Below are 27,039 nucleotides of genomic sequence, written 5' to 3'. Positions count from 1 at the left end.
ATTGGAAAACGAGTACACGTGATATTTTGAACTATCAGCAAACACGTCTCTGTGGCGCAATTGGCCAGCGCGCTCGGCTGTTAACCGAGAGGATGGTGGTTCAAGCCCACCCAGGGACGATTCCTCTTCAGGCCTCACGCTCTTTGAACGTTTCGTCCACTGCGAAGTACCTCTTGTCAAACAGGACTAGTGCCACGTTGTCCCTTGATCTCGCCTAGCTCCCTTAACGGTGTTGGCTTTTCCGCTACCACATGCCATCCTAGAAGTGAACAGCAAGTCTGTTTTTCTTTGCTTTTACTGAAAAAGGAATGAAAGACGTTAACGAGCCCATTGATTTCATTGAGACATTCACGGGAAAGTCTGTCAAATAACCAAACCGAATGGCGCTGTGGCTTAGTTGGTCAAAGTGCCTGTCTAGTAAACAGGAGATCCTGGTTCAAATCCCAGCGGTGCCTGAGTGGCATTTTTAATAACGATGTGCCACTTCCCAAAGACAAAAATGAGAATAACCTCATGTGCGTTCTATGCAGCTTCAAGAAAAACGCAATGACAAGAAGAGCGTGGCAATCCGAATACTTGATTACAAAACTAGACGACCTGAAACAGGTAGTGTAGTTCCCTGCGGCGGGTGCTGTGGCTTAGTTGGTGAAAGCGCCTGTCTTGTAAACAGGAGATCCTGGGTTCAAATCCCAGCAGTGCCTTTACAACTTAATGTGTCCACGGGAGCCTCTACCTATTCAAATCTGAAAACAAGAAATTGCTCCCTTAACACACTTAAACACCCTCTGACTGATCAGCTGTTTCTAAAATCTGTCCTTTGATGTACTGGTCCTTACTGACTTCTGTCCTGCTGATCCCACCAAGGCTGCTCTACATTTTCTAAAGCATGGAAGACAGACAAGTGCTACTGTTGGCCTGCGTGAAAGTTGAACACCTTTGCTGAAAAACAGCAACGAGCATGCAGTGGTTTGAAACTATTCACAACACAGGAGAGACACAACCTTACACTACTGCTTCTGCATCTTGGAATATAGACTGGTTTTAATGGGCTTATTGCTGCTGTCGAGACCTATTTTACCCAAATAATTGGTAGAAAATGCTGGCCTTGGTATCCAGAAACCAACTGGTTCCTATTATAGCAGCTTCACCAAGGAATGAATATCCTGGGAGAGCACAGCAGTGCAAAAAGAACGTTTTGATCAGAAACAACCTGTGTTGCTCTTGGTGGGAATTGTTGGGCTTCTGTAAATAACATCATAGAGTATGGTCTAGACCGATTCTCTGGTGAGGACGGGTTGATTCTGCAAGATTGCAGGTCACCATCCCAGAAATTTCAATTTCATTTTAATGTTGGCAGATACAGAGTTCAGTACATGCGTGGACCAGAAACAGGAAATACTGGCTGTTTGAGAAGAAACAAGAACATCACAGACCTGGGTCACTATTCTTTCACAATATGGGCTGATCACCTAACCTTCGCAATTTGAGACAGTTTTTCTCATACTTTTGAGATACTTTTCTTGATTTTTTTGATACTTTTCTTGTATTTTTTAGATACTTTTTCTCGTACTTTTTAGGTACTTTTATGTATTTTTAGATACTTTTCTTGTATTTTTTAGATACTTTTCTTGTATTTTTTAGATACTTTTCTTGTATTTTTTTAGATTCATTTCTTGTATTTTTTAGAAAGTTTTCTTGTACTTTTTAGATACTTTTCTCGTACTTTTTAGATACTTTTCTTGTACTTTTGAGATACTTTTCTTTACTTTTTAGATACTTTTCTTGGACTTTTGAGATACTTTTTCTGTACTTTTGAGATACTTTTCTTTTACTTTTTAGATACTTTTCTTGTATCTTTTAGATACTTTTCTCGTACTTTTTAGATACTTTACTTGTACTTTGAGATACTTTTTTTTTCTTTTACTTTTTAGACTTTTCTCGTACTTTTGAGATACTTTTCTTGTACTTTTGAGATATACTTTTTTTCTTTTACTTTTTAGATACTTTTCTTGTATCTTTAGATACTTTTCTCGTACTTTTTAGATACTTTACTTGTACTTTTGAGATGCTTTTCTTTTACTTTTGAGATACTTTTCTTGTACTTTTGAGATACTTTTCTCGTACTTTTTAGATACTTTTCTTGTACTTTTGAGATACTTTTCTTTTACTTTTTAGATACTTTTCTTGTATCTTTTTTGATACTTTTCTCGTACTTTTTAGATACTTTTCTTGTATCTTTTAGATACTTTTCTCGTACTTTTTAGATACTTTTCTTGTATTTTTTTAGATTTATTTCTTGTATTTTTTAGAAAGTTTTCTTGTACTTTTTAGATACTTTTCTCTCTACTTTTTAGACCTTTTCTTGTACTTTTGAGATACTTTTCTTTTACTTTTTAGATACTTTTCTTGTACTTTCGAGATACTTTTCTCGTACTTTTTAGATACTTTTCTTGTACTTTTGAGAAACTTTTCTTTTACTTTTTAGATACTTTTTGTATCTTTTTGATACTTTTGAGATACTTTTTAGATACTTTTCTTTATCTTTAGGTACTTTTCCGTACTTTTTAGATACTTTTCTTGTATTTTTTAGATTCATTTCTTGTATTTTTTAGATACTTTTCTCGTACTATTTAGATACTTTTCTCGTACTTTTTAGATACTTTTCTTGTACTTTTGAGATACTTTTCTTTTACTTTTTAGATACTTTTCTTGTATTTTTTTGATACTTTTTAGGTTGAAGTTTTCTCTGCACCAGTCAGACTCACAGGTAAACCAGTAATGAACGCAGCAGTGTGTATCTTTACTTTCAACACGGTGTGGGCTCCCCGTCTTGGTACATCACACGCTACAGCAGATCTTTGGTTTAGTGAGAAATTTTATTTGGTATCTGTGAGTAACTACACAGTGTTCTCATACATGTCATCTGCAGTTCATCAAACTCTTATAATTATAAAAATTAGGGCAATATAATCAACTTACATCTAATACAAAAACAAATCAGTCTAGGAGTGAGTGGCGCGATATGTGAATTGCTTTCAAAGGACACGGCTTTTGAGCATCATGGAACCGAGATTGGAAAACGAGTACCTGATATTTTGAACTATCAGCAAACACGTCTCTGTGGCGCAATTGGCCAGCGCGCTCGGCTGTTAACCGAGAGGATGGTGGTTCAAGCCCCCCAGGGACGATTCCTCTTTAGCCCTTGGAATTCACGCTCTTTGAACGTTTCGTCCACTGCGAAGTACCTCTTGTCAAACAGGACTAGTGCCACGTTGTCCCTTGATCTCGCCTAGCTCATCCCTTTGTCCTCTTGTGACTCCAGAGGCCTTAACGGTGTTGGCTTTTCCGCTACCACATGCCATCCTAGAAGTGAATAGCAAGTCTGTTTTCTTTTTGCTTTACTGAAAAAGGAATGAAAGACGTTAACGAGCCCATTTGATTTCATTGAAACATTCACGGGAAAGTCTGTCAAATAACCAAAGCGCATGGCGCCGTGGCTTAGTTGGTCAAAGTGCCTGTCTAGTAAACAGGATCCTGGGTTCAAATCCCAGCGGTGCCTGAGTGGCATTTTAATAACGATGTGCCACTTCCCAAAGACAAAAACGAGAATAACCTCATGTGCGTTCTATGCAGCTTCAAGAAAAACGCAAGTGAACAAGTAGAGCGCGGCAATCCGAATACTTGATTACAAAACTAGACGACCTGAACAGGTAGCGTAGTTGCCCGGCGGGTGCTGTGGCTTAGTTGGTGAAAGCGCCTGTCTTGTAAACAGGATCCAGGGTTCAAATCCCAGCAGTGCCTTTCAACTTAATGTGTCCACGGGAGCCTCTACCTATTCAAATCTGAAAACAAGAAATTGCTCCCTTAACACACTTAAACACCCTCTGACTGAATCAGCTGTTTCTAAAATCTGTCCTTTGATGTACTGGTCCTTACTGACTTCTGTCCTGGTGATCCCACCAGAGGCTGCTCTACATTTTCTAAAGCATGGAAGACAGACAAGTGCTACTGTTGGGCCTGCGTGAAAGTTGAACACCTTTGCTGAAAACAGCAACGAGCAGTGCAGTGGGTTTGAAACTATTCACAACACAGGAGAGACACAACCTTACCCTGCTGCTCTGCATCTTGGAATATAGACTGGTTTTAATGGGCTATTGCTGTCGAGACCTATTTTACCCAACAATAATTGGTAGAAAATGCTGGCCTTGGTATCCAGAAACCAACTGGTTCCTATTATAGCAGCTTCACCAAGGAATGAATATCCTCTGGGAGAGCACAGCAGTGCAAAAAGAAACGTGTTTGATCAGAAAACAACCTGTGCTTGCTCTTGGTGGGAATTGTTGGGCTTCTGTAAATAACATCATAGAGTATGGTCTAGACCGATTCTCTGGTGAGGACGGGTTGATTCTGCAAGATTGCAGGTCACCATCCCAGAAATTTCAATTTCATTTTAATGTTGGCAGATACAGAGTTCAGTACATGCGTGGTGACCAGAAAGGAAATACTGCTGTTTGAGAAGAAACAAGAACATCACAGACCTGGGTCACTATTCTTTCACATATGGGCTGATCACCTAACCTTCGCAATTTGAGACAGTTTTCTCATACTTTTGAGATACTTTTCTTGTATTTTTTGATACTTTTCTTGTATTTTTTAGATCATTTCTTGTATTTTTTAGATACTTTTCTTGTACTTTTTAGATACTTTTCTTGTATTTTTTGATACTTTTTAGGTTGAAGTTTTCTCTGCACCAGTCAGACTCACAGGTAAACCAGTAATGAACACAGCAGTGTGTATCTTTACTTTCAACACGGTGTGGGCTCCCTCTTAGTACATCACACCCAGCAGATCTTTGGTTTAGTGAGAAATTTTATTTGGTATCTGTGAGTAACTACACAGTGTTCTCATACATGTCATCTGCAGTTCATCAAACTCTTATAATTATAAAAATTAGGGCAATATAATCAACTTAATCTAATACAAGAGAGCCGGACACGGCTTTTGAGCATCATGGAACCAGATTGGAAAAAGTACACGTGATGTTTTGAACTATCAACAAACGTCTCTGTGGCGCAATTGGCCAGCGCGCTCGGCTGTTAACCGAGAGTGGTGGTTCAAGCCCACCCAGGGACGATTCCTCTATAGCCCTTGGAAGTTCACGCTCTTTGAACGTTTCGTCCACTGCGAAGTACCTCTTGTCAAACAGGACTAGTGCCACGTTGTCCCTTGATCTCGCCTAGCTCATCCCTTTGTCCTCTTGTGACTCCAGAGGCCTTAACGGTGTTGGCTTTTCCGCTACCACATGCCATCCTAGAAGTGAATAGCAAGTCTGTTTTTCTTTGCTTTTACTGAAAAAGGAATGAAAGACGTTAACGAGCCCATTTGATTTCATTGAAACATTCACGGGAAAGTCTGTCAAATAACCAAAGCGCATGGCGCCGTGGCTTAGTTGGTCAAAGTGCCTGTCTAGTAAACAGGAGATCCTGGGTTCAAATCCCAGCGGTGCCTGAGTGGCATTTTTATAACGATGTGCCACTTCCCAAAGACAAAAACGAGAATAACCTCATGTGCGTTCTATGCAGCTTCAAGAAAAACGCAAGTGAACAAGTAGAGCGCGGCAATCCGAATACTTGATTACAAAACTAGACGACCTGAAACAGGTAGCGTAGTTGCCTGCGGCGGGTGCTGTGGCTTAGTTGGTGAAAGCGCCTGTCTTGTAAACAGGAGGATCCAGGGTTCAAATCCCAGCAGTGCCTTTACAACTTAATGTGTCCACGGGAGCCTCTACCTATTCAAATCTGAAAACAAGAAATTGCTCCCTTAACACACTTAAACACCCTCTGACTGAATCAGCTGTTTCTAAAATCTGTCCTTTGATGTACTGGTCCTTACTGACTTCTGTCCTGGTGATCCCACCACTGCTCTACATTTTCTAAAGCATGGAAGACAGACAAGTGCTACTGTTGGGCCTGCGTGAAAGTTGAACACCTTTGCTGAAAACAGCAACGAGCAGTGCAGTGGGTTTGAAACTATTCACAACACAGGAGGACACAACCTACACTGCTGCTTCTGCATCTTGGAATATACTGGTTTTAATGGGCTATTGCTGTCGAGACCTATTTTCCCAACAATAATTGGTAGAAAATGCTGGCCTTGGTATCCAGAAACCAACTGGTTCCTATTATAGCAGCTTCACCAAGGAATGAATATCCTCTGGGAGAGCACAGCAGTGCAAAAAGAAACGTGTTTGATCAGAAAACAACCTGTGCTTGCTCTTGGTGGGAATTGTTGGGCTTCTGTAAATAACATCATAGAGTATGGTCTAGACCGATTCTCTGGTGAGGACGGGTTGATTCTGCAAGATTGCAGGTCACCATCCCAGAATTTCAATTTCATTTTAATGTTGGCAGATACAGAGTTCAGTACATGCGTGGTGACCAGAAACAGGAAATACTGGCTGTTTGAGAAGAAACAAGAACATCACAGACCTGGGTCACTATTCTTTCACAATATGGGGCTGATCACCTAACCTTCGCAATTTGAGACAGTTTTCTCATACTTTTGAGATACTTTTCTTGTATTTTTTGATACTTTTCTTGTATTTTTAGATTCATTCTTGTATTTTTTAGATACTTTCTTGTACTTTTTAGATACTTTCTTGTATTTTTTTGATACTTTTTAGGTTGAAGTTTTCTCTGCACCAGTCAGACTCACAGGTAAACTAGTAATGAACCAGCAGTGTGTATCTTTACTTTCAACACGGTGTGGGCTCCCTGTCTTAGTACATCACACGCCACAGCAGATCTTTGGTTTAGTGAGAAATTTTATTTGGTATCTGTGAATAACTACACAGTGTTCTCATACATGTCATCTGCAGTTCATCAAACTCTTATAATTATAAAAAATTAGGGCAATATAATCAACTTACATCTAATACAAAAACAAATCAGTCTAGGAGTGAGTGGCGCGATATGTGAATTGCTTTCAAAGGACACGGCTTTTGAGCATCATGGAACCGAGATTGGAAACGAGTACACGTGATGTTTTGAACTATCAACAAACACGTCTCTGTGGCGCAATTGGCCAGGCGCTCGGCTGTTAACCGAGAGGATGGTGGTTCAAGCCCACCCAGGGACGATTCCTCTTTAGCCCTTGGAAGTTCACGCTCTTTGAACGTTTCGTCCACTGCGAAGTACCTCTTGTCAAACAGGACTAGTGCCACGTTGTCCCTTGATCTCGCCTAGCTCATCCCTTTGTCCTCTTTGACTCCAGAGGCCTTAACGGTGTTGGCTTTTCCGCTACCACATGCCATCCTAGAAGTGAATAGCAAGTCTGTTTTTCTTTGCTTTTACTGAAAAAGGAATGAAAGACGTTAACGAGCCCATTTGATTTCATTGAAACATTCACGGGAAAGTCTGTCAAATAACCAAAGCGCATGGCGCCGTGGCTTAGTTGGTCAAAGTGCCTGTCTAGTAAACAGGAGATCCTGGGTTCAAATCCCAGCGGTGCCTGAGTGGCATTTTTAATAACGATGTGCCACTTCCCAAAGACAAAAACGAGAATAACCTCATGTGCGTTCTATGCAGCTTCAAGAAAAACGCAAGTGAACAAGTAGAGCGCGGCAATCCGAATACTTGATTACAAAACTAGACGACCTGAAACAGGTAGCGTAGTTGCCTGCGGCGGGTGCTGTGGCTTAGTTGGTGAAAGCGCCTGTCTTGTAAACAGGAGGATCCAGGGTTCAAATCCCAGTGCCTTTACAACTTAATGTGTCCACGGGAGCCTCTACCTATTCAAATCTGAAAACAAGAAATTGCTCCCTTAACACACTTAAACACCCTCTGACTGAATCAGCTGTTTCTAAAATCTGTCCTTTGATGTACTGGTCCTTACTGACTTCTGTCCTGGTGATCCCACCAGAGGCTGCTCTACATTTTCTAAAGCATGGAAGACAGACAAGTGCTACTGTTGGGCCTGCGTGAAAGTTGAACACCTTTGCTGAAAAACAGCAACGAGCAGTGCAGTGGGTTTGAAACTATTCACAACACAGGAGAGACACAACCTTACACTGCTGCTTCTGCATCTTGGAATATAGACTGGTTTTAATGGGCTATTGCTGTCGAGACCTATTTTACCCAACAATAATTGGTAGAAAATGCTGGCCTTGGTATCCAGAAACCAACTGGTTCCTATTATAGCAGCTTCACCAAGGAATGAATATCCTCTGGGAGAGCACAGCAGTGCAAAAAGAAACGTGTTTGATCAGAAAACAACCTGTGCTTGCTCTTGGTGGGAATTGTTGGGCTTCTGTAAATAACATCATAGAGTATGGTCTAGACCGATTCTCTGGTGAGGACGGGTTGATTCTGCAAGATTGCAGGTCACCATCCCAGAAATTTCAATTTCATTTTAATGTTGGCAGATACAGAGTTCAGTACATGCGTGGTGACCAGAAACAGGAAATACTGGCTGTTTGAGAAGAAACAAGAACATCACAGACCTGGGTCACTATTCTTTCACAATATGGGCTGATCACCTAACCTTCGCAATTTGAGACAGTTTTCTCATACTTTTGAGATACTTTCTTGTATTTTTTTGATACTTTTCTTGTATTTTTAGATTCATTTCTTGTATTTTTTAGATACTTTTCTTGTACTTTTTAGATACTTTTCTTGTATTTTTTGATACTTTTTAGGTTGAAGTTTTCTCTGCACCAGTCAGACTCACAGGTAAACTAGTAATGAACACAGCAGTGTGTATCTTTACTTTCAACACGGTGTGGGCTCCCTGTCTTGGTACATCACACGCCACAGCAGATCTTGGTTTAGTGAGAAATTTTATTTGGTATCTGTGAGTAACTACACAGTGTTCTCATACATGTCATCTGCAGTTCATCAAACTCTTATAATTATAAAAATTAGGGCAATATAATCAACTTACATCTAATACAAAAACAAATCAGTCTAGGAGTGAGTGGCGCGATATGTGAATTGCTTTCAAGGACACGGCTTTTGAGCATCATGGAACCGAGATTGGAAACGAGTACACGTGATGTTTTGAACTATCAACAAACACGTCTCTGTGGCGCAATTGGCCAGCGCGCTCGGCTGTTAACCGAGAGGATTGGTTCAAGCCCACCCAGGGACGATTCCTCTTTAGCCCTTGGAAGTTCACGCTCTTTGAACGTTTCGTCCACTGCGAAGTACCTCTTGTCAAACAGGACTAGTGCCACGTTGTCCCTTGATCTCGCCTAGCTCATCCCTTTGTCCTCTTGTGACTCCAGAGGCCTTAACGGTGTTGGCTTTTCCGCTACCACATGCCATCCTAGAAGTGAATAGCAAGTCTGTTTTTCTTTGCTTTTACTGAAAAAGGAATGAAAGACGTTAACGAGCCCATTTGATTTCATTGAACATTCACGGGAAAGTCTGTCAAATAACCAAAGCGCATGGCGCCGTGGCTTAGTTGTCAAAGTGCCTGTCTAGTAAACAGGAGATCCTGGGTTCAAATCCCAGCGGTGCCTGAGTGGCATTTTTAATAACGATGTGCCACTTCCCAAAGACAAAACGAGAATAACCTCATGTGCGTTCTATGCAGCTTCAAGAAAAACGCAAGTGAACAAGTAGAGCGCGGCAATCCGAATACTTGATTACAAAACTAGACGACCTGAAACAGTAGCGTAGTTGCCTGCGGCGGGTGCTGTGGCTTAGTTGGTGAAAGCGCCTGTCTTGTAAACAGGAGATCCAGGGTTCAAATCCCAGCAGTGCCTTTACAACTTAATGTGTCCACGGGAGCCTCTACCTATTCAAATCTGAAAACAAAATTGCTCCCTTAACACACTTAAACACCCTCTGACTGAATCAGCTGTTTCTAAAATCTGTCCTTTGATGTACTGGTCCTTACTGACTTCTGTCCTGGTGATCCCACCAGAGGCTGCTCTACATTTTCTAAAGCATGGAAGACAGACAAGTGCTACTGTTGGGCCTGCGTGAAAGTTGAACACCTTTGCTGAAAAACAGCAACGAGCAGTGCAGTGGGTTTGAAACTATTCACAACACAGGAGAGACACAACCTTACACTGCTGCTTCTGCATCTTGGAATATAGACTGGTTTTAATGGGCTATTGCTGTCGAGACCTATTTTACCCAACAATAATTGGTAGAAAATGCTGGCCTTGGTATCCAGAAACCAACTGGTTCCTATTATAGCAGCTTCACCAAGGAATGAATATCCTCTGGGAGAGCACAGCAGTGCAAAAAAAACGTGTTTGATCAGAAAACAACCTGTGCTTGCTCTTGGTGGGAATTGTTGGGCTTCTGTAATAACATCATAGAGTATGGTCTAGACCGATTCTCTGGTGAGGACGGGTTGATTCTGCAAGATGCAGGTCACCATCCCAGAAATTTCAATTTCATTTTAATGTTGGCAGATACAGAGTTCAGTACATGCGTGGTGACCAGAAACAGGAAATACTGGCTGTTTGAGAAGAAACAAGAACATCACAGACCTGGGTCACTATTCTTTCACAATATGGGCTGATCACCTAACCTTCGCAATTTGAGACAGTTTTCTCATACTTTGAGATACTTTTCTTGTATTTTTTGATACTTTTCTTGTATTTTTTAGATTCATTTCTTGTATTTTTTAGATACTTTCTTGTACTTTTTAGATACTTTTCTTGTATTTTTTGATACTTTTTAGGTTGAAGTTTTCTCTGCACCAGTCAGACTCACAGGTAAACTAGTAATGAACACAGCAGTGTGTATCTTTACTTTCACACGGTGTGGGCTCCCTGTCTTAGTACATCACACGCCACAGCAGATCTTTGGTTTAGTGAGAAATTTTATTTGGTATCTGTGAGTAACTACACAGTGTTCTCATACATGTCATCTGCAGTTCATCAAACTCTTATAATTATAAAAAATTAGGGCAATATAATCAACTTACATCTAATACAAAAACAAATCAGTCTAGGAGTGAGTGGCGCGATATGTGAATTGCTTTCAAAGGACACGGCTTTTGAGCATCATGGAACCGAGATTGGAAAACGAGTACACGTGATGTTTTGAACTATCAACAACACTCTGTGGCGCAATTGGCCAGCGCGCTCGGCTGTTAACCGAGAGGATGGTGGTTCAAGCCCACCCAGGGACGATTCCTCTTTAGCCCTTGGAAGTTCACGCTCTTTGAACGTTTCGTCCACTGCGAAGTACCTCTTGTCAAACAGGACTATGCCACGTTGTCCCTTGATCTCGCCTAGCTCATCCCTTTGTCCTCTTGTGACTCCAGAGGCCTTAACGGTGTTGGCTTTTCCGCTACCACATGCCATCCTAGAAGTGAATAGCAAGTCTGTTTTCTTTGCTTTTACTGAAAAAGGAATGAAAGACGTTAACGAGCCCATTTGATTTCATTGAAACATTCACGGGAAAGTCTGTCAAATAACCAAAGCGCATGGCGCCGTGGCTTAGTTGGTCAAAGTGCCTGTCTAGTAAACAGGAGATCCTGGGTTCAAATCCCAGCGGTGCCTGAGTGGCATTTTTAATAACGATGTGCCACTTCCCAAAGACAAAAACGAGAATAACCTCATGTGCGTTCTATGCAGCTTCAAGAAAAACGCAAGTGAACAAGTAGAGCGCGGCAATCCGAATACTTGATTACAAAACTAGACGACCTGAAACAGGTAGCGTAGTTGCCTGCGGCGGGTGCTGTGGCTTAGTTGGTGAAAGCGCCTGTCTTGTAAACAGGAGATCCTGGGTTCAAGTCCCAGCAGTGCCTTTACAACTTAATGTGTGTCCACGGGAGCCTCTACCTATTCAAATCTGAAAACAAGAAATTGCTCCCTTAACACACTTAAACACCCTCTGACTGAATCAGCTGTTTCTAAAATCTGTCCTTTGATGTACTGGTCCTTACTGACTTCTGTCCTGGTGATCCCACCAGAGGCTGCTCTACATTTTCTAAAGCATGGAAGACAGACAAGTGCTACTGTTGGGCCTGCGTGAAAGTTGAACACCTTTGCTGAAAAACAGCAACGAGCAGTGCAGTGGGTTTGAAACTATTCACAACACAGGAGAGACACACCTTACACTGCTGCTTCTGCATCTTGGAATATAGACTGGTTTTAATGGGCTATTGCTGTCGAGACCTATTTTACCCAACAATAATTGGTAGAAAATGCTGGCCTTGGTATCCAGAAACCAACTGGTTCCTATTATAGCAGCTTCACCAAGGAATGAATATCCTCTGGAGAGCACAGCAGTGCAAAAAGAAACGTGTTGATCAGAAAACAACCTGTGCTTGCTCTTGGTGGGAATTGTTGGGCTTCTGTAAATAACATCATAGAGTATGGTCTAGACCGATTCTCTGGTGAGGACGGGTTGATTCTGCAAGATTGCAGGTCACCATCCCAGAAATTTCAATTTCATTTTAATGTTGGCAGATACAGAGTTCAGTACATGCGTGGTGACCAGAAACAGGAAATACTGGCTGTTTGAGAAGAAACAAGAACATCACAGACCTGGGTCACTATTCTTTCACAATATGGGCTGATCACCTAACCTTCGCAATTTGAGACAGTTTTCTCATACTTTTGAGATACTTTTCTTGTATTTTTTTGATACTTTTCTTGTATTTTTAGATTCATTTCTTGTATTTTTTAGATACTTTCTTGTACTTTTTAGATACTTTTCTTGTATTTTTTGATACTTTTTAGGTTGAAGTTTTCTCTGCACCAGTCAGACTCACAGGTAAACTAGTAATGAACACAGCAGTGTGTATCTTTACTTTCAACACGGTGTGGGCTCCCTGTCTTAGTACATCACACGCCACAGCAGATCTTTGGTTTAGTGAGAAATTTTATTTGGTATCTGTGAAAACTACACAGTGTTCTCATACATGTCATCTGCAGTTCATCAAACTCTTATAATTATAAAAAATTAGGGCAATATAATCAACTTACATCTAATACAAAAACAAATCAGTCTAGGAGTGAGTGGCGCGATATGTGAATTGCTTTCAAAGGACACGGCTTTTGAGCATCATGGAACCGAGATTGGAAAACGAGTACACGTGATGTTTTAACTATCAACAAACACGTCTCTGTGGCGCAATTGGCCAGCGCGCTCGGCTGTTAACCGAGAGGATGGTGGTTCAAGCCCACCCAGGGACGATTCCTCTTTAGCCCTTGGAAGTTCACGCTCTTTGAACGTTTCGTCCACTGCGAAGTACCTCTTGTCAAACAGGACTAGTGCCACGTTGTCCCTTGATCTCGCCTAGCTCATCCCTTTGTCCTCTTGTGACTCCAGAGGCCTTAACGGTGTTGGCTTTTCCGCTACCACATGCCATCCTAGAAGTGAATAGCAAGTCTGTTTTTCTTTGCTTTTACTGAAAAAGGAATGAAAGACGTTAACGAGCCCATTTGATTTCATTGAAACATTCACGGGAAAGTCTGTCAAATAACCAAAGCGCATGGCGCCGTGGCTTAGTTGGTCAAAGTGCCTGTCTAGTAAACAGGAGATCCTGGGTTCAAATCCCAGCGGTGCCTGAGTGGCATTTTTAATAACGATGTGCCACTTCCCAAAGACAAAACGAGAATAACCTCATGTGCGTTCTATGCAGCTTCAAGAAAAACGCAAGTGAACAAGTAGAGCGCGGCAATCCGAATACTTGATTACAAAACTAGACGACCTGAAACAGGTAGCGTAGTTGCCTGCGGCGGGTGCTGTGGCTTAGTTGGTGAAAGCGCCTGTCTTGTAAACAGGAGGATCCAGGGTTCAAATCCCAGCAGTGCCTTTACAACTTAATGTGTCCCGGGAGCCTCTACCTATTCAAATCTGAAAACAAGAAATTGCTCCCTTAACACACTTAAACACCCTCTGACTGAATCAGCTGTTTCTAAAATCTGTCCTTTGATGTACTGGTCCTTACTGACTTCTGTCCTGGTGATCCCACCAGAGGCTGCTCTACATTTTCTAAAGCATGGAAGACAGACAAGTGCTACTGTTGGGCCTGCGTGAAAGTTGAACACCTTTGCTGAAAAACAGCAACGAGCAGTGCAGTGGGTTTGAAACTATTCACAACACAGGAGAGACACAACCTTACACTGCTGCTTCTGCATCTTGGAATATAGACTGGTTTTAATGGGCTATTGCTGTCGAGACCTATTTTACCCAACAATAATTGGTAGAAAATGCTGGCCTTGGTATCCAGAAACCAACTGGTTCCTATTATAGCTTCACCAAGGAATGAATATCCTCTGGGAGAGCACAGCAGTGCAAAAAAAACGTGTTTGATCAGAAAACAACCTGTGCTTGCTCTTGGTGGGAATTGTTGGGCTTCTGTAAATAACATCATAGAGTATGGTCTAGACCGATTCTCTGGTGAGGACGGGTTGATTCTGCAAGATTGCAGGTCACCATCCCAGAAATTTCAATTTCATTTTAATGTTGGCAGATACAGAGTTCAGTACATGCGTGGTGACCAGAAACAGGAAATACTGGCTGTTTGAGAAGAAACAAGAACATCACAGACCTGGGTCACTATTCTTTCACAATATGGGCTGATCACCTAACCTTCGCAATTTGAGACAGTTTTCTCATACTTTTGAGATACTTTTCTTGTATTTTTTTGATACTTTTCTTGTATTTTTTAGATTCATTTCTTGTATTTTTTAGATACTTTTCTTGTACTTTTTAGATACTTTTCTTGTATTTTTTGATACTTTTTAGGTTGAAGTTTTCTCTGCACCAGTCAGACTCACAGGTAAACTAGTAATGAACACAGCAGTGTGTATCTTTACTTTCAACACGGTGTGGGCTCCCTGTCTTGTACATCACACGCCACAGCAGATCTTTGGTTTAGTGAGAAATTTTATTTGGTATCTGTGAGTAACTACACAGTGTTCTCATACATGTCATCTGCAGTTCATCAAACTCTTATAATTATAAAAATTAGGGCAATATAATCAACTTACATCTAATACAAAACAAATCAGTCTAGGAGTGAGTGGCGCGATATGTGAATTGCTTTCAAAGGACACGGCTTTTGAGCATCATGGAACCGAGATTGGAAAACGAGTACACGTGATGTTTTGAACTATCAACAAACACGTCTCTGTGGCGCAATTGGCCACGCGCTCGGCTGTTAACCGGAGGATGGTGGTTCAAGCCCACCCAGGGACGATTCCTCTTTAGCCCTTGGAAGTTCACGCTCTTTGAACGTTTCGTCCACTGCGAAGTACCTCTTGTCAAACAGGACTAGTGCCACGTTGTCCCTTGATCTCGCCTAGCTCATCCCTTTGTCCTCTTGTGACTCCAGAGGCCTTAACGGTGTTGGCTTTTCCGCTACCACATGCCATCCTAGAAGTGAATAGCAAGTCTGTTTTTCTTTGCTTTTACTGAAAAAGGAATGAAAGACGTTAACGAGCCCATTGATTTCATGAAACATTCACGGGAAAGTCTGTCAAATAACCAAAGCGCATGGCGCCGTGGCTTAGTTGGTCAAAGTGCCTGTCTAGTAAACAGGAGATCCTGGGTTCAAATCCCAGCGGTGCCTGAGTGGCATTTTTAATAACGATGTGCCACTTCCCAAGACAAAAACGAGAATAACCTCATGTGCGTTCTATGCAGCTTCAAGAAAAACGCAAGTGAACAAGTAAGAGCGGCAATCCGAATACTTGATTACAAAACGAGACCTGAAACAGGTAGCGTAGTTGCCTGCGGCGGGTGCTGTGGCTTAGTTGGTGAAAGCGCCTGTCTTGTAAACAGGAGATCCAGGGTTCAAATCCCAGCAGTGCCTTTACAACTTAATGTGTCCACGGGAGCCTCTACCTATTCAAATCTGAAAACAAGAAATTGCTCCCTTAACACACTTAAACACCCTCTGACTGAATCAGCTGTTTCTAAAATCTGTCCTTTGATGTACTGGTCCTTACTGACTTCTGTCCTGGTGATCCCACCAGAGGCTGCTCTACATTTTCTAAAGCATGGAAGACAGACAAGTGCTACTGTTGGGCCTGCGTGAAAGTTGAACACCTTTGCTGAAAAACGCAACGAGCAGTGCAGTGGGTTTGAAACTATTCACAACACAGGAGAGACACAACCTTACACTGCTGCTTCTGCATCTTGGAATATAGACTGGTTTTAATGGGCTATTGCTGTCGAGACCTATTTTACCCAACTAATTGGTAGAAAATGCTGGCCTTGGTATCCAGAAACCAACTGGTTCCTATTATAGCAGCTTCACCAAGGAATGAATATCCTCTGGGAGCACAGCAGTGCAAAAAGAAACGTGTTTGATCAGAAAACAACCTGTGCTTGCTCTTGGTGGGAATTGTTGGGCTTCTGTAAATAACATCATAGAGTATGGTCTAGACCGATTCTCTGGTGAGGACGGGTTGATTCTGCAAGATGCAGGTCACCATCCCAGAAATTTCAATTTCATTTTAATGTTGGCAGATACAGAGTTCAGTACATGCGTGGTGACCAGAAACAGGAAATACTGGCTGTTTGAGAAGAAACAAGAACATCACAGACCTGGTCACTATTCTTTCACAATATGGGCTGATCACCTAACCTTCGCAATTTGAGACAGTTTTCTCATACTTTTGAGATACTTTTCTTGTATTTTTTGATACTTTTCTTGTATTTTTTAGATTCATTTCTTGTATTTTTTAGATACTTTTCTTGTACTTTTTAGATACTTTTCTTGTATTTTTTTGATACTTTTTAGGTTGAAGTTTTCTCTGCACCAGTCAGACTCACAGGTAAACTAGTAATGAACACAGCAGTGGTATCTTTACTTTCAACACGGTGTGGGCTCCCTGTCTTAGTACATCACACGCCCAGCAGATCTTTGGTTTAGTGAGAAATTTTATTTGGTATCTGTGAGTAACTACAGTGTTCTCATACATGTCATCTGCAGTTCATCAAACTCTTATAATTATAAAAAATTAGGGCAATATCAACTTACATCTAATACAAAAACAAATCAGTCTAGGAGTGAGTGGCGCGATATGTGAATTGCTTTCAAAGGACACGGCTTTTGAGCATCATGGAACCGAGATTGGAAAACGAGTACACGTGATGTTTTGAACTATCAACAAACACGTCTCTGTGGCGCAATTGGCCAGCGCTCGGCTGTTAACCGAGAGGATGGTGGTTCAAGCCCACCCAGGGACGATTCCTCTTAGCCCTTGGAAGTTCACGCTCTTTGAACGTTTCGTCCACTGCGAAGTACCTCTTGTCAAACAGGACTAGTGCCACGTTGTCCCTTGATCTCGCCTAGCTCATCCCTTTGTCCTCTTGTGACTCCAGAGGCCTTAACGGTGTTGGCTTTTCCGCTACCACATGCCATCCTAGAAGTGAATAGCAAGTCTGTTTTTCTTTGCTTTTACTGAAAAAGGAATGAAAGACGTTAACGAGCCCATTTGATTTCATTGAAACATTCACGGGAAAGTCTGTCAAATAACCAAAGCGCATGGCGCCGTGGCTTAGTTGGTCAAAGTGCCTGTCTAGTAAACAGGAGATCCTGGGTTCAAATCCCAGCGGTGCCTGAGTGGCATTTTTAATAACGATGTGCCACTTCCCAAAGACAAAAACGAGAATAACCTCATGTGCGTTCTATGCAGCTTCAAGAAAAACGCAAGTGAACAAGAGCGCGGCAATCCGAATACTTGATTACAAAACTGACGACCTGAAACAGGTAGCGTAGTTGCCTGCGGCGGGTGCTGTGGCTTAGTTGGTGAAAGCGCCTGTCTTGTAAACAGGAGATCCAGGGTTCAAATCCCAGCAGTGCCTTTACAACTTAATGTGTCCACGGGAGCCTCTACCTATTCAAATCTGAAAACAAGAAATTGCTCCCTTAACACACTTAAACACCCTCTGACTGAATCAGCTGTTTCTAAAATCTGTCCTTTGATGTACTGGTCCTTACTGACTTCTGTCCTGGTGATCCCACCAGAGGCTGCTCTACATTTTCTAAAGCATGGAAGACAGACAAGTGCTACTGTTGGGCCTGCGTGAAAGTTGAACACCTTTGCTGAAAAACAGCAACGAGCAGTGCAGTGGGTTTGAAACTATTCACAACACGGAGAGACACAACCTTACACTGCTGCTTCTGCATCTTGGAATATAGACTGGTTTTAATGGGCTATTGCTGTCGAGACCTATTTTACCCAACAATAATTGGTAGAAAATGCTGGCCTTGGTATCCAGAAACCAACTGGTTCCTATTTAGCAGCTTCACCAAGGAATGAATATCTGGGAGAGCACAGCAGTGCAAAAAGAAACGTGTTTGATCAGAAAACAACCTGTGCTTGCTCTTGGTGGGAATTGTTGGGCTTCTGTAAATAACATCATAGAGTATGGTCTAGACCGATTCTCTGGTGAGGACGGGTTGATTCTGCAAGATTGCAGGTCACCATCCCAGAAATTTCAATTTCATTTTAATGTTGGCAGATACAGAGTTCAGTACATGCGTGGTGACCAGAAACAGGAAATACTGGCTGTTTGAGAAGAAACAAGAACATCACAGACCTGGGTCACTATTCTTTCACAATATGGGCTGATCACCTAACCTTCGCAATTTGAGACAGTTTTCTCATACTTTTGAGATACTTTTCTTGTATTTTTTGATACTTTTCTTGTATTTTTTAGATTCATTTCTTGTATTTTTTAGATACTTTTCTTGTACTTTTTAGATACTTTTCTTGTATTTTTTGATACTTTTTAGGTTGAAGTTTTCTCTGCACCAGTCAGACTCACAGGTAAACTAGTAATGAACACAGCAGTGTGTATCTTTACTTTCAACACGGTGTGGGCTCCCGTCTTGGTACATCACACGCCACAGCAGATCTTTGGTTTAGTGAGAAATTTTATTTGGTATCTGTGAGTACTACACAGTGTTCTCATACATGTCATCTGCAGTTCATCAAACTCTTATAATTATAAAAAATTAGGGCAATATAACTTACATCTAATACAAAAACAAATCAGTCTAGGAGTGAGTGGCGCGATATGTAATTGCTTTCAAAGGACACGGCTTTTGAGCATCATGGAACCGAGATTGGAAAACGAGTACACGTGATGTTTTGAACTATCAACAAACCGTCTCTGTGGCGCAATTGGCCAGCGCGCTCGGCTGTTAACCGAGAGGATGGTGGTTCAAGCCCACCCAGGGACGATTCCTCTTAGCCCTTGGAAGTTCACGCTCTTTGAACGTTTCGTCCACTGCGAAGTACCTCTTGTCAAACAGGACTAGTGCCACGTTGTCCCTTGATCTCGCCTAGCTCATCCCTTTGTCCTCTTGTGACTCCAGAGGCCTTAACGGTGTTGGCTTTTCCGCTACCACATGCCATCCTAGAAGTGAATAGCAAGTCTGTTTTTCTTTGCTTTTACTGAAAAAGGAATGAAAGACGTTAACGAGCCCATTTGATTTCATTGAAACATTCACGGGAAAGTCTGTCAAATAACCAAAGCGCATGGCGCCGTGGCTTAGTTGGTCAAAGTGCCTGTCTAGTAAACAGGAGATCCTGGGTTCAAATCCCAGCGGTGCCTGAGTGGCATTTTTAATAACGATGTGCCACTTCCCAAGACAAAAACGAGAATAACCTCATGTGCGTTCTATGCAGCTTCAAGAAAAACGCAAGTGAACAAGTAGAGCGCGGCAATCCGAATACTTGATTACAAAACTAGACGACCTGAAACAGGTAGCGTAGTTGCCTGCGGCGGGTGCTGTGGCTTAGTTGGTGAAAGCGCCTGTCTTGTAAACAGGAGGATCCAGGTTCAAATCCCAGCAGTGCCTTTACAACTTAATGTGTCCACGGGAGCCTCTACCTATTCAAATCTGAAAACAAGAAATTGCTCCCTTAACACACTTAAACACCCTCTGACTGAATCAGCTGTTTCTAAAATCTGTCCTTTGATGTACTGGTCCTTACTGACTTCTGTCCTGGTGATCCCACCAGAGGCTGCTCTACATTTTCTAAAGCATGGAAGACAGACAAGTGCTACTGTTGGGCCTGCGTGAAAGTTGAACACCTTTGCTGAAAAACAGCAACGAGCAGTGCAGTGGGTTTGAAACTATTCACAACACAGGAGAGACACAACCTTACACTGCTGCTTCTGCATCTTGGAATATAGACTGGTTTTAATGGGCTATTGCTGTCGAGACCTATTTTACCCAACAATAATTGGTAGAAAATGCTGGCCTTGGTATCCAGAAACCAACTGGTTCCTAATAGCAGCTTCACCAAGGAATGATATCCTCTGGGAGAGCACAGCAGTGCAAAAAGAAACGTGTTTGATCAGAAAACAACCTGTGCTTGCTCTTGGTGGGAATTGTTGGGCTTCTGTAAATAACATCATAGAGTATGGTCTAGACCGATTCTCTGGTGAGGACGGGTTGATTCTGCAAGATGCAGGTCACCATCCCAGAAATTTCAATTTCATTTTAATGTTGGCAGATACAGAGTTCAGTACATGCGTGGTGACCAGAAACAGGAAATACTGGCTGTTTGAGAAGAAACAAGAACACACAGACCTGGGTCACTATTCTTTCACAATATGGGCTGATCACCTAACCTTCGCAATTTGAGACAGTTTTCTACTTTTGAGATACTTTTCTTGTATTTTTTGATACTTTTCTTGTATTTTTTAGATTCATTTCTTGTATTTTTTAGATACTTTTCTTGTACTTTTTAGATACTTTTCTTGTATTTTTTGATACTTTTGGTTGAAGTTTTCTCTGCACCAGTCAGACTCACAGGTAAACTAGTAATGAACACAGCAGTGTGTATCTTTACTTTCAACACGGTGTGGGCTCCCTGTCTTAGTACATCACACGCCACAGCAGATCTTTGGTTTAGTGAGAAATTTTATTTGGTATCTGTGAGTAACTACACAGTGTTCTCATACATGTCATCTGCAGTTCATCAAACTCTTATAATTATAAAAAATTAGGGCAATATAATCAACTTACATCTAATACAAAAACAAATCAGTCTAGGAGTGGTGCGCGAGTGAATTGCTTTCAAAGGACACGGCTTTTGAGCATCATGGAACCGAGATTGGAAAACGAGTACACGTGATGTTTTGAACTATCAACAAACACGTCTCTGTGGCGCAATTGGCCAGCGCGCTCGGCTGTTAACCGAGAGGATGGTGGTTCAAGCCCACCCAGGGACGATTCCTCTTTAGCCCTTGGAAGTTCACGCTCTTTGAACGTTTCGTCCACTGCGAAGTACCTCTTGTCAAACAGGACTAGTGCCACGTTGTCCCTTGATCTCGCCTAGCTCATCCCTTTGTCCTCTTGTGACTCCAGAGGCCTTAACGGTGTTGGCTTTTCCGCTACCACATGCCATCCTAGAAGTGAATAGCAAGTCTGTTTTTCTTTGCTTTTACTGAAAAAGGAATGAAAGACGTTAACGAGCCCATTTGATTTCATTGAAACATTCACGGGAAAGTCTGTCAAATAACCAAAGCGCATGGCGCCGTGGCTTAGTTGGTCAAAGTGCCTGTCTAGTAAACAGGAGATCCTGGGTTCAAATCCCAGCGGTGCCTGAGGCATTTTTAATAACGATGTGCCACTTCCCAAGACAAAAACGAGAATAACCTCATGTGCGTTCTATGCAGCTTCAAGAAAAACGCAAGTGAACAAGAAGAGCGTGGCAATCCGAATACTTGATTACAAAACTAGACGACCTGAAACAGGTAGCGTAGCTCCCTGCGCGGGTGCTGTGGCTTAGTTGGTGAAAGCGCCTGTCTTGTAAACAGGAGATCCTGGGTTCAAATCCCAGCAGTGCCTTTACAACTTAATGTGTCCACGGGAGCCTCTACCTATTCAAATCTGAAAACAAGAAATTGCTCCCTTAACACACTTAAACACCCTCTGACTGAATCAGCTGTTTCTAAAATCTGTCCTTTGATGTACTGGTCCTTACTGACTTCTGTCCTGGTGATCCCACCAGAGGCTGCTCTACATTTTCTAAAGCATGGAAGACAGACAAGTGCTACTGTTGGGCCTGCGTGAAAGTTGAACACCTTTGCTGAAAAACAGCAACGAGCAGTGCAGTGGGTTTGAAACTATTCACAACACAGGAGAGACACAACCTTACACTGCTGCTTCTGCATCTTGGAATATAGACTGGTTTTAATGGGCTATTGCTGTCGAGACCTATTTTACCCAACAATAATTGGTAGAAAATGCTGGCCTTGGTATCCAGAAACCAACTGGTTCCTATTATAGCAGCTTCACCAAGGAATGAATATCCTCTGGGAGAGCACAGCAGTGCAAAAAGAAACGTGTTTGATCAGAAAACAACCTGTGCTTGCTCTTGGTGGGAATTGTTGGGCTTCTGTAAATAACATCATAGAGTATGGTCTAGACCGATTCTCTGGTGAGGACGGGTTGATTCTGCAAGACTGCAGGTCACCATCCCAGAAATTTCAATTTCATTTTAATGTTGGCAGATACAGAGTTCAGTACATGCGTGGTGACCAGAAACAGGAAATACTGGCTGTTTGAGAAGAAACAAGAACATCACAGACCTGGGTCACTATTCTTTCACAATATGGGCTGATCACCTAACCTTCGCAATTTGAGACAGTTTTCTCATACTTTTGAGATACTTTTCTTGTATTTTTTGATACTTTTCTTGTATTTTTTAGATTCTTTTCTCGTACTTTTTAGTACTTTATTGTTTTTAGATACTTTTCTTGTATTTTTAGATACTTTTCTTGTATTTTTTTATACTTTTTAGGTTGAAGTTTTCTCTGCACCAGTCAGACTCACAGGTAAACTAGTAATGAACACAGCAGTGTATCTTTACTTTCAACACGGTGTGGGCTCCCTGTCTTGGTACATCACACGCCACAGCAGATCTTTGGTTTAGTGAGAAATTTTATTTGGTATCTGTGAGTACTAACAGTGTTCTCATACATGTCATCTGCAGTTCATCAAACTCTTATAATTATAAAAAATTAGGGCAATATAATCAACTTACATCTAATACAAAAACAAATCAGTCTAGGAGTGAGTGGCGCGATATGTGAATTGCTTTCAAAGGACACGGCTTTTGAGCATCATGGAACCGAGATTGGAAAACGAGTACACGTGATGTTTTGAACTATCAACAAACACGTCTCTGTGGCGCAATTGGCCAGCGCGCTCGGCTGTTAACCGAGAGGATGGTGGTTCAAGCCCACCCAGGGACGATTCCTCTTAGCCCTTGGAAGTTCACGCTCTTTGAACGTTTCGTCCACTGCGAAGTACCTCTTGTCAAACAGGACTAGTGCCACGTTGTCCCTTGATCTCGCCTAGCTCATCCCTTTGTCCTCTTGTGACTCCAGAGGCCTTAACGGTGTTGGCTTTTCCGCTACCACATGCCATCCTAGAAGTGAATAGCAAGTCTGTTTTTCTTTGCTTTTACTGAAAAAATGAAAGACGTTAACGAGCCCATTTGATTTCATTGAAATTCACGGGAAAGTCTGTCAAATAACCAAAGCGCATGGCGCCGTGGCTTAGTTGGTCAAAGTGCCTGTCTAGTAAACAGGAGTCCTGGGTTCAAATCCCAGCGGTGCCTGAGTGGCATTTTTAATAACGATGTGCCACTTCCCAAAGACAAAAACGAGAATAACCTCATGTGCGTTCTATGCAGCTTCAAGAAAACGCAAGTGAACAAGAAGAGCGGGCAATCCGAATACTTATTACAAAACTAGACGACCTGAAACAGGTAGCGTAGTTGCCTGCGGCGGGTGCTGTGGCTTAGTTGGTGAAAGCGCCTGTCTTGTAAACAGGAGATCCTGGGTTCAAATCCCAGCAGTGCCTTTACAACTTAATGTGTCCACGGGAGCCTCTACCTATTCAAATCTGAAAACAAGAAATTGCTCCCTTAACACACTTAAACACCCTCTGACTGAATCAGCTGTTTCTAAAATCTGTCCTTTGATGTACTGGTCCTTACTGACTTCTGTCCTGGTGATCCCACCAGGCTGCTCTACATTTTCTAAAGCATGGAAGACAGACAAGTGCTACTGTTGGGCCTGCGTGAAAGTTGAACACCTTTGCTGAAAAACAGCAACGAGCAGTGCAGTGGGTTTGAAACTATTCACAACACAGGAGAGACACAACCTTACACTGCTGCTTCTGCATCTTGGAATATAGACTGGTTTTAATGGGCTATTGCTGTCGAGACCTATTTTACCCAACAATAATTGGTAGAAAATGCTGGCCTTGGTATCCAGAAACCAACTGGTTCCTATTATAGCAGCTTCACCAAGGAATGAATATCCTCTGGAGAGCACAGCAGTGCAAAAAGAAACGTGTTTGATCAGAAAACAACCTGTGCTTGCTCTTGGTGGGAATTGTTGGGCTTCTGTAAATAACATCATAGAGTATGGTCTAGACCGATTCTCTGGTGAGACGGGTTGATTCTGCAAGACTGCAGGTCACCATCCCAGAAATTTCAATTTCATTTTAATGTTGGCAGATACAGAGTTCAGTACATGCGTGGTGACCAGAAACAGGAAATACTGGCTGTTTGAGAAGAAACAAGAACATCACAGACCTGGGTCACTATTCTTTCACAATATGGGCTGATCACCTAACCTTCGCAATTTGAGACAGTTTTCTCATACTTTTCTTGTATTTTTTTGATACTTTTTAGGTTGAAGTTTTCTCTGCACCAGTCAGACTCACAGGTAAACCAGTAATGAACACAGCAGTGTGTATCTTTACTTTCAACACGTGTGGGCTCCCCGTCTTGGTACATCACACGCCACAGCAGATCTTTGGTTTAGTGAGAAATTTTATTGGTATCTGTGAGTAACTACACAGTGTTCTCATACATGTCATCTGCAGTTCATCAAACTCTTATAATTATAAAAAATTAGGGCAATATAATCAACTTACATCTAATACAAAAACAATCAGTCTAGGAGTGAGTGGCGCGATATGTGAATTGCTTTCAAAGGACACGGCTTTTGAGCATCATGGAACCGAGATTGGAAAACGAGTACACGTGATGTTTTGAACTATCAACAATCAAGTCTCTGTGGTGCAATTGGCCAGCGCGCTTGACTGTTAACCGAGAGGTGGTGTTCAAGCCCACCCAGGGACGATTCCTCTATAGCCCTTGGAAGTTCACGCTCTTTGAACGTTTCGTCCACTGCGAAGTACCTCGTCAAACAGGACTAGTGCCACGTTGTCCCTTGATCTTGCCTAGCTCATCCCTTTGTCCTCTTGTGACTCCAGAGGCCTTAACGGTGTTGGCTTTTCCGCTACCACATGCCATCCTAGAAGTGAATAGCAAGTCTGTTTTTCTTTGCTTTTACTGAAAAAGGAATGAAAGCGTTAACGAGCCCATTTGATTTCATTGAAACATTCACGGGAAAGTCTGTCAAATAACCAAAGCGCATGGCGCCGTGGCTTAGTTGGTCAAAGTGCCTGTCTAGTAAACAGGAAATGCTGGGTTCAAATCCCAGCGGTGCCTGCTGGCATTTTTCATAACGATGTGCCACTTCCCAAGGACAAAAACGAGAATAACCTCATGTGCGTTCTATGCAGCTTCAAGAAAAACGCAAGTGAACAAAGAGCGCGGCAATCCGAATACTTGATTACAAAACTAGACGACCTGAAACAGGTAGCGTAGTTGCCTGCGGCGGTGCTGTGGCTTAGTTGGTGAAAGCGCCTGTCTTGTAAACAGGAGGATCCAGGGTTCAAATCCCAGCAGTGCCTTTACAACTTAATGTGTCCACGGGAGCCTCTACCTATTCAAATCTGAAAACAAGAAATTGCTCCCTTAACACACTTAAACACCCTGACTGAATCAGCTGTTTCTAAAATCTGTCCTTTGATGTACTGGTCCTTACTGACTTCTGTCCTGGTGATCCCACCAGAGGCTGCTCTACATTTTCTAAAGCATGGAACAGACAAGTGCTACTGTTGGGCCTGCGTGAAAGTTGAACACCTTTGCTGAAAAACCAACGAGCAGTGCAGTGGGTTTGAAACTATTCACAACACAGGAGAGACACAACCTTACACTGCTGCTTCTGCATCTTGGAATATAGACTGGTTTTAATGGGCTATTGCTGTCGAGACCTATTTTACCCAACAATAATTGGTAGAAAATGCTGGCCTTGGTATCCAGAAACCAACTGGTTCCTATTATAGCAGCTTCACCAAGTGAATATCCTCTGGGAGAGCACAGCAGTGCAAAAAGAAACGTGTTTGATCAGAAAACAACCTGTGCTTGCTCTTGGTGGGAATTGTTGGGCTTCTGTAAATAACATCATAGAGTATGGTCTAGACCGATTCTCTGGTGAGGACGGGTTGATTCTGCAAGATTGCAGGTCACCATCCCAGAAATTTCAATTTCATTTTAATGTTGGCAGATACAGAGTTCAGTACATGCGTGGTGACCAGAAACAGGAAATACTGGCTGTTTGAGAAGAAACAAGAACATCACAGACCTGGGTCACTATTCTTTCACATATGGGCTGATCACCTAACCTTCGCAATTTGAGACAGTTTTCTCATACTTTTGAGATACTTTTCTTGTATTTTTTGATACTTTTCTTGTATTTTTAGATTCATTTCTTGTATTTTTAGATACTTTTCTTGTACTTTTTAGATACTTTTCTTGTATTTTTTTGATACTTTTAGGTTGAAGTTTTCTCTGCACCAGTCAGACTCACAGGTAAACTAGTAATGAACACAGCAGTGTGTATCTTTACTTTCAACACGGTGTGGGCTCCCTGTCTTAGTACTCACACGCCACAGCAGATCTTTGGTTTAGTGAGAAATTTTATTTGGTATCTGTGAATAACTACACAGTGTTCTCATACATGTCATCTGCAGTTCATCAAACTCTTATAATTATAAAAAATTAGGGCAATATAATCAACTTACATCTAATACAAAACAAATCAGTCTAGGAGTGAGTGGCGCGATATGTGAATTGCTTTCAAAGGACACGGCTTTTGAGCATCATGGAACCGAGATTGGAAAACGAGTACACGTGATGTTTGAACTATCAACAAACACGTC

The 27,039-nt window shown here is 42.0% G+C and overlaps 32 non-coding genes across 32 annotated transcripts; all 32 read left to right on the top strand.

The window, feature by feature from the left end:
• Positions 1 to 45: 45 nt before the first annotated feature.
• On the top strand, positions 46 to 119 carry trnan-guu. Its single transcript has one exon. It is a non-coding gene; the product is annotated as a tRNA-Asn (tRNA).
• Positions 120 to 382: 263 nt separating this feature from the next.
• Positions 383 to 455, top strand: trnat-agu. Its single transcript has one exon. It is a non-coding gene; the product is annotated as a tRNA-Thr (tRNA).
• Positions 456 to 627: 172 nt separating this feature from the next.
• Positions 628 to 701, top strand: trnat-ugu. The gene has a single exon. It is a non-coding gene; the product is annotated as a tRNA-Thr (tRNA).
• A 2,413-nt stretch (positions 702 to 3,114) lies between these two features.
• Positions 3,115 to 3,187, top strand: trnan-guu. Its single transcript has one exon. It is a non-coding gene; the product is annotated as a tRNA-Asn (tRNA).
• A 300-nt stretch (positions 3,188 to 3,487) lies between these two features.
• Positions 3,488 to 3,559, top strand: trnat-agu. The gene has a single exon. It is a non-coding gene; the product is annotated as a tRNA-Thr (tRNA).
• Positions 3,560 to 5,061: 1,502 nt separating this feature from the next.
• On the top strand, positions 5,062 to 5,133 carry trnan-guu. Its single transcript has one exon. It is a non-coding gene; the product is annotated as a tRNA-Asn (tRNA).
• Positions 5,134 to 5,434: 301 nt separating this feature from the next.
• On the top strand, positions 5,435 to 5,508 carry trnat-agu. Its single transcript has one exon. It is a non-coding gene; the product is annotated as a tRNA-Thr (tRNA).
• Positions 5,509 to 5,681: 173 nt separating this feature from the next.
• On the top strand, positions 5,682 to 5,756 carry trnat-ugu. The gene has a single exon. It is a non-coding gene; the product is annotated as a tRNA-Thr (tRNA).
• Positions 5,757 to 7,437: 1,681 nt separating this feature from the next.
• trnat-agu lies at positions 7,438 to 7,511 on the top strand. The gene has a single exon. It is a non-coding gene; the product is annotated as a tRNA-Thr (tRNA).
• Positions 7,512 to 9,447: 1,936 nt separating this feature from the next.
• Positions 9,448 to 9,520, top strand: trnat-agu. Its single transcript has one exon. It is a non-coding gene; the product is annotated as a tRNA-Thr (tRNA).
• Positions 9,521 to 9,692: 172 nt separating this feature from the next.
• On the top strand, positions 9,693 to 9,766 carry trnat-ugu. The gene has a single exon. It is a non-coding gene; the product is annotated as a tRNA-Thr (tRNA).
• A 1,311-nt stretch (positions 9,767 to 11,077) lies between these two features.
• Positions 11,078 to 11,152, top strand: trnan-guu. Its single transcript has one exon. It is a non-coding gene; the product is annotated as a tRNA-Asn (tRNA).
• A 298-nt stretch (positions 11,153 to 11,450) lies between these two features.
• On the top strand, positions 11,451 to 11,524 carry trnat-agu. Its single transcript has one exon. It is a non-coding gene; the product is annotated as a tRNA-Thr (tRNA).
• Positions 11,525 to 11,698: 174 nt separating this feature from the next.
• trnat-ugu lies at positions 11,699 to 11,772 on the top strand. Its single transcript has one exon. It is a non-coding gene; the product is annotated as a tRNA-Thr (tRNA).
• A 1,319-nt stretch (positions 11,773 to 13,091) lies between these two features.
• Positions 13,092 to 13,165, top strand: trnan-guu. Its single transcript has one exon. It is a non-coding gene; the product is annotated as a tRNA-Asn (tRNA).
• A 301-nt stretch (positions 13,166 to 13,466) lies between these two features.
• Positions 13,467 to 13,540, top strand: trnat-agu. Its single transcript has one exon. It is a non-coding gene; the product is annotated as a tRNA-Thr (tRNA).
• Positions 13,541 to 13,713: 173 nt separating this feature from the next.
• trnat-ugu lies at positions 13,714 to 13,788 on the top strand. The gene has a single exon. It is a non-coding gene; the product is annotated as a tRNA-Thr (tRNA).
• A 1,687-nt stretch (positions 13,789 to 15,475) lies between these two features.
• trnat-agu lies at positions 15,476 to 15,549 on the top strand. Its single transcript has one exon. It is a non-coding gene; the product is annotated as a tRNA-Thr (tRNA).
• Positions 15,550 to 15,718: 169 nt separating this feature from the next.
• Positions 15,719 to 15,792, top strand: trnat-ugu. Its single transcript has one exon. It is a non-coding gene; the product is annotated as a tRNA-Thr (tRNA).
• A 1,682-nt stretch (positions 15,793 to 17,474) lies between these two features.
• Positions 17,475 to 17,548, top strand: trnat-agu. The gene has a single exon. It is a non-coding gene; the product is annotated as a tRNA-Thr (tRNA).
• A 170-nt stretch (positions 17,549 to 17,718) lies between these two features.
• trnat-ugu lies at positions 17,719 to 17,792 on the top strand. Its single transcript has one exon. It is a non-coding gene; the product is annotated as a tRNA-Thr (tRNA).
• A 1,310-nt stretch (positions 17,793 to 19,102) lies between these two features.
• On the top strand, positions 19,103 to 19,176 carry trnan-guu. Its single transcript has one exon. It is a non-coding gene; the product is annotated as a tRNA-Asn (tRNA).
• A 300-nt stretch (positions 19,177 to 19,476) lies between these two features.
• trnat-agu lies at positions 19,477 to 19,550 on the top strand. Its single transcript has one exon. It is a non-coding gene; the product is annotated as a tRNA-Thr (tRNA).
• Positions 19,551 to 19,723: 173 nt separating this feature from the next.
• Positions 19,724 to 19,797, top strand: trnat-ugu. Its single transcript has one exon. It is a non-coding gene; the product is annotated as a tRNA-Thr (tRNA).
• Positions 19,798 to 21,105: 1,308 nt separating this feature from the next.
• On the top strand, positions 21,106 to 21,179 carry trnan-guu. The gene has a single exon. It is a non-coding gene; the product is annotated as a tRNA-Asn (tRNA).
• A 301-nt stretch (positions 21,180 to 21,480) lies between these two features.
• trnat-agu lies at positions 21,481 to 21,554 on the top strand. The gene has a single exon. It is a non-coding gene; the product is annotated as a tRNA-Thr (tRNA).
• A 170-nt stretch (positions 21,555 to 21,724) lies between these two features.
• Positions 21,725 to 21,798, top strand: trnat-ugu. Its single transcript has one exon. It is a non-coding gene; the product is annotated as a tRNA-Thr (tRNA).
• Positions 21,799 to 23,133: 1,335 nt separating this feature from the next.
• Positions 23,134 to 23,207, top strand: trnan-guu. The gene has a single exon. It is a non-coding gene; the product is annotated as a tRNA-Asn (tRNA).
• Positions 23,208 to 23,502: 295 nt separating this feature from the next.
• trnat-agu lies at positions 23,503 to 23,575 on the top strand. The gene has a single exon. It is a non-coding gene; the product is annotated as a tRNA-Thr (tRNA).
• Positions 23,576 to 23,746: 171 nt separating this feature from the next.
• trnat-ugu lies at positions 23,747 to 23,820 on the top strand. The gene has a single exon. It is a non-coding gene; the product is annotated as a tRNA-Thr (tRNA).
• A 1,589-nt stretch (positions 23,821 to 25,409) lies between these two features.
• On the top strand, positions 25,410 to 25,483 carry trnat-agu. Its single transcript has one exon. It is a non-coding gene; the product is annotated as a tRNA-Thr (tRNA).
• Positions 25,484 to 25,653: 170 nt separating this feature from the next.
• Positions 25,654 to 25,728, top strand: trnat-ugu. The gene has a single exon. It is a non-coding gene; the product is annotated as a tRNA-Thr (tRNA).
• Positions 25,729 to 27,039: the final 1,311 nt, after the last annotated feature.

This window comes from Micropterus salmoides, unplaced genomic scaffold (assembly GCF_014851395.1).
Source record: "Micropterus salmoides isolate LMB-PRFRI ecotype aquatic unplaced genomic scaffold, ASM1485139v1 Ms_hic_scaffold_15, whole genome shotgun sequence".
Taxonomy (NCBI): Eukaryota; Metazoa; Chordata; class Actinopteri; order Centrarchiformes; family Centrarchidae; genus Micropterus; species Micropterus salmoides.
The sequence above is the reverse complement of the archived record's forward strand: the minus strand, read 5'-3'. Positions and strand labels throughout refer to the sequence as shown.